The sequence below is a fragment of the Carcharhinus amblyrhynchos genome, chromosome 5 (genome assembly GCF_965287045.1).
Source record: "Carcharhinus amblyrhynchos chromosome 5, sCarAmb.v2.hapA, whole genome shotgun sequence".
NCBI classification, from domain to species: Eukaryota; Metazoa; Chordata; class Chondrichthyes; order Carcharhiniformes; family Carcharhinidae; genus Carcharhinus; species Carcharhinus amblyrhynchos.
Window position 1 is genome coordinate 37,211,122 of NC_137328.1, and position 5,517 is coordinate 37,216,638.

Sequence of the window (5,517 nt, forward strand, 5' to 3'; positions counted from 1 at the left end):
GTCATGGCTTTTACCAAGGTCAAATCATCGCTCTCAATGTTCCCTAAGTTATAGAATTTAAGTTTTTAAATTTATTTTTTAATATGATTGAATTTTAAATTCAATTTGAGAAAGGAGGTCTGAAACTATCCTTTTAAACTTAAATAAAGGCAATTAATGTGGGCCCGAGAGCTCACCTGCTGAAGTAGGTTGGCACATGAGAGGTTGAAAGAGATGCAGTAGCAAGTATTTAAGGAGATATTTCAGAATGCTCGAAATAGATAATTTCCAACAAGTAAGAAAAATCCCAAGGGATGGACCCACCATCCATGATTAACTAGAAAGGCTGCAGATAGAATCAAACATAAAGAAAAAGCATATAATTGTGCAAAGGCAGATGGAAGGTCAGAAGATTGGGCAGAATATTAGGAACAGCAATGGATGATTAAAAAATTAATAAGGAGGGGAACACAAGAGTACAAGAAAGATCTAGCCAGAAATATTTTATAAATTAAAAGAGCTAACAAAGTGAGCATTTGTCCTCTAGAAAGTGAGAATTAATAATGGAAAACAAGGAGATAGCAAATGAATTGAACAGGTACTTTGTATCAGTTTTCATTATAACAGATATGAGTAACATTCCAAAAGTAGCTATAAACCAGGAAAGTGGAAGGGACAGAGGAACTCAGGAAAATTACAGTCACCAGAGAAGAGGTACTGAAAAAACTGTTGGAGCTGCAGGCTGTCAACAACTCGGGTCCTGGTCGACCTCACTTTAGAGCCTTAAAAGAAGCATCCCTTGAGATGGTTGATATATTGGTTTTAATTTTCCATAAATACCTGAATTCTGGAAAGGTGCTATTAGATTGGAAGACAGCAAATTAACTCCTTTATTCAAAAAGGGATGGAGACAGAAAATGGGAAACCACAGGCTAGTCGGCCAGTTAACATCTGTCATGGGGAAAATGTTAGAAGCCATTATTAAAGAACTTATAGTAGGGCACTTCGATAAGCACAAGTTAATCAAGCAGAGTCAACATGGTTTTATGAAAGGGAAATTGTGTTTCACCAACTTATTGAAGTCCTTTGTGGAAACAACCGGTGCTTTGGATAAAGGGGAACCAGTGGATGTTCTGTACTTAGATTTCCAAAAGACGTTTGATAAGGTGCCACATCAAAGGTTATTGTGAAGAATAAAAGCTCAAGTTATAGGGGGTAACACATTAGCATTGATGGAAGATTGACTAGCTAACAGGAAGCAGAGAGTAGGCATAAGTGGATCTTTTTCAGGTTGGCAAGTTGTAATGAGTGGCGTGCCACAGGGGTCAGTGCTGGGATCTCAACTGTTTGCAATTTATATAAATGACTTGGATGAAGGGATTAAAATGGTGGTTGCAAAATTTTCTGATGACACAAAGATAGGTAGGCAAGCAAGTTGTGAAGTGGACATAAGGAGGCTACAAAATAATGGATAGGTTAAGTGATTGGGCGAAGATCTGGCAAATGGAGTATAATGTGGGAAAATGTGAGATGGTCCATTTTGTCAGGAAGAATAAAAAAGGATATTATCTAAATGGTGAGAGATTTCAGAGCTATGAGGTGCAGAGGGATCTGGATATTCTAATGCAGGAATTGCAAAAGGCTAGACAAGAAGTAGGAATTTAGAATAAGAGTCAACTTGATTGAAACAGAAGATCCCAAGGGCTTTGGACAAGATGGATGTGGACAGGATGTTTCCTCTTGTGGGAGAATCTAGAACTGGAGGTCATTGTTTAATAATAAGGGGTTGCCCATTTAAAATGGAGATGGGGTGAAATTTTTCTCTTAGTGGGTTGTGGCAATTTGGAACTTACTTTGAAAAGATGGTGGTAGCAGAGCCTACGAATATATTGAAGGCAGAAGTGGGTAGATTCTTGGTAAACAAGGGAGGTGATAGGTTATTGGGACTAGGTGGCCTGCAGATTTGAGGTTACTATCAACCATGATCTTTTTAAATAGCACTCTCGAGGGGCTGGATGGTCTATTCCTGCTCCTTGTTGATACGTAATTGGTCATAAATTATTTTGTTGGTTACTGCGCCAAATTTACTTGTAGAAGCCAATTGCTGTAACGCTGCCATGTACTGTTTAATTGGTTCACCATTTTCATGGTATCCCTGGTGGAACGTACATCATTCAATCATCACACTCTCTGGCCTGAAAGGTCTGTTTTGAGAACACTTACCACTGAATCAAATGTAGACACATCTGTGAAATGCTTGACTATTCATGAGTATTCTGTTCTGGGACAATGTACGAATATCGCTTATTTGTGGTTAGCAGTGGTTAGGTTAGTGCTGCCTCATAGTGCCAGCGACTCAGGTTCCATTCCAGCCTTGAGTAACTGTCTATGTGGAGTTTGCACATTCTGTCTGTTTCTGTGTGGGTTTCTTCTGGGTGCTCCTGTTTCCTCCCACAGTCCAAAGATGTGCAGGTTAGGTGGATTGGCAGGATAAATGTCATTTAGCTGGGCAGCATGATTATATAGTGGTTAGCACTGCTGCATCACGGTTCCAGGAACCTGGGTTCAATTCCCAGCTTGGGTCACTGTGTGTGCAGAGTCTGCACGTTCTCCCTGTGTCTGTGTGGGTTTTTTTCCAGGTGCTCCAGCTTCCCCCACAGTCTGAAAGACGTGCTGGCTATGCTAAAATGTACCTGAACAGGCATTGGAGTGTAGCGACTTGGGGATTTTCACAGTAACTTCAACACAGTATTAACATAAGCCTATTTGTGACACCATTACATAAACTTTAAACATGAGGGAATACAGGGATAGGGATTGGGTGAGATGTTCTATTGGAGAGTCAGTGCAGACTCAAAGGCCCAAATGGCAACCCTATGCACTGTAGGGATGCTATGATTCTATTTATGGATTGTCACTACATCCCGACTACAGCAAGTAGATCTTGAACTCTGAAATTTATTGATCCCATAGCATGGGCAGATTGCCCAGTGACGAAAGATGCAGAAATCTGTAAACTTACACTTATCTCCTTTATCCTGGTTACCACTTTTTAAAGTTTTTAAAAAAATCTCAGGTCTATGTAGAAATGACATATCAGCTTAAGTGTATTTAGGAATTTGATTTACAGTGCTGTAAAATCTCTATTTCTAGCTTTTTTGCTTCCAGCTGTTTTCACAATTTATTTATTTTTCACTGAGTCCATACATAGGCTTAATGAATCAGGCGGAGTGAGCATAGTTACTAGACTCACTTAATCAAACACAAAAAAAAGGTGAACTACTGACCATGACAGCATTCTCATTATCTCTCACAGATAGAAAGATGCCAACATCTTGGACAACAGATTTTTGGGTTGTCTCAAGTTTATGGAGGATGGAATGTGGGAGGCTGAGGAGAGTATTGGAATAATCAAACCTGGAGGTAACAACAGTGCTGATGACAGTTTTAGCAGCATGACAGTCCCCCTATACTCAATCTCAGTCACTGTCACACATGATTGATGAAGTGATCTGGAGCAGAGTTACAGCAGAATATTAGAATTGACTATCACTGTTTAAGAGTACTCCAGTTTGCAAACTCATTTAAAGATATAGAACTGTGTTCTTGTAAGAGAGATGTGCACCCAGAGCAGTGTTGAGCAACCCGTACCAAGTCTAAAACCCAAATTATTGGCATTCAATTTTGAGGATTAAATATTATTTTTCATAAGTTTATAGCAAGTAATTGTAAATACATTAAATAGGATCAGAGACAAAGGGGGAATTTTTTACTCCCAAAAACAGATGGAGATGGGAAATTAAAATGTTAAAAATATCAAGCTCAGAACCCATCTGGCTTGATGTTGCCACTCCCAGTTTTAATTGGAAGGGGAGGAATCTGCCTGCTCCCAGGCGGCAGGTCACTTATTTAAATATTTGAATGAGGCTGAAGGAGATATCAGGGTTTTACCTGACCAGCTGTGTTCCCTGTCTTAGAATACCTTCTAGCTCAAAGGAAGCTCATACTGCTGAATCTAGCAGATGATGATGTTTGCAGCACAGCCTGTGGACCAGGAGTGCTGGACCCTAGCCCAGTAACCTATCTACAAAACAGACCCCATCACCCTGAGCTAAGCTTTCCCACCAATCCTGTCTTTCCAAACGCTCCATCCAACTTTTTCACCCTTTCCCTCCTGCTGCTCCCTGCAGCCACGCTTCAGCCTTTCCAGTATTCCTACTCCAATTTTTAATCTCCTCTCCTCCCAATTTATCCAATCCTCCCTTCGCGCCTTCCATAACCTCTCAGATCTCTGCCCCTCCTTCCAACCCATCTGACCTTTCCAATCACTCATTGCCCTCCTTTCAATCTCCTTGCAACAGGGGATAAAGTCAAAAAGTGAGTTTAGACTGAAACATTTAACAATCATGAGAAAACACTGAAGAAGTTATTGAAGCTCAATTTTCACTGCAGGAATCTGAAGCAATTGACTCAATGGACTGTGATCATCTTGTGAACATTTTTCAGCGTTCACTGGATTTGGGCCAAATCCCAGAAATTTTCAAAATAACATATCATTCCTATCTTCAAAAAGTAAGGCAAGGATGAACCATCACATGATTAACATAAGTTTTGCTTCCACCGTTGATAAACCATTTGAAATATTGTGAGGGATAATATGAGAGAGTGTCTCAACAGTGAATAGCAAATCTGGGACAGTCAGCATGGATTTTATGACCTGCCCACTGAAACACACCAAAGAGTAGTATATTCGCGGGAACAAAGTGCCAAAGTACAAATGGTAGAACAATGAAGTTTGATGGGTTTTAGTAAGGAGCTAAATAAGTTATTTTTGGCAAATGGACTCCAGAAGAGAAAGGCAGTAAAGGAATTCTGAGAATTGGAGTGCTAAATGTACTAAAGGTTTTACCCTGTGGGAAACAATGTTCTTGTTTTGTGAGTGTATTAGCCTAAATGTTGTGCTTGTCAGTTTTCATTAACAACTTGCTTTGGAGATTTTTCAAGAATATTTTGCCCAGCATGCCCGATGCCTCCAACATTACCAAAAATATTTATGTGATGGTAAACTGCGGTTGACTAAATTATAGGTTAGTTAGGAATATTGAGCATTCTTTAAACAATGTATTTCATGCCTTTGTTATTGGAGAAGTCTTCATTTGTATTGGGAGATCTAGATTTCATCACCATGCAACAGTGATCAGGGGTTACATGAGGGATGTAATGGCATTAAACAAGATGATCTTACATGATAAGTAACAGCAGCTGGAAAGTCAAGACACAGCGTTTGCTGTACAAAGTTTGTGACGTGAAGATCAATGATAACCCATATTTGTTCACAATTCATATTTAGCTCGTCTCCTGCATACTTTCATGCAAGTATTAATATTAAATATTAGTAAGTCGCTACATTGAAATAGTTCTCTGTTGTTGCTGGTATTGCCTTTGAGCATTTTAATACAAGCAGAATTTATGCTGTGAATATACAACATGCATTTGCTGTAACTACTGTGTCCATCAACAGGTTCAATTTGAATTTAG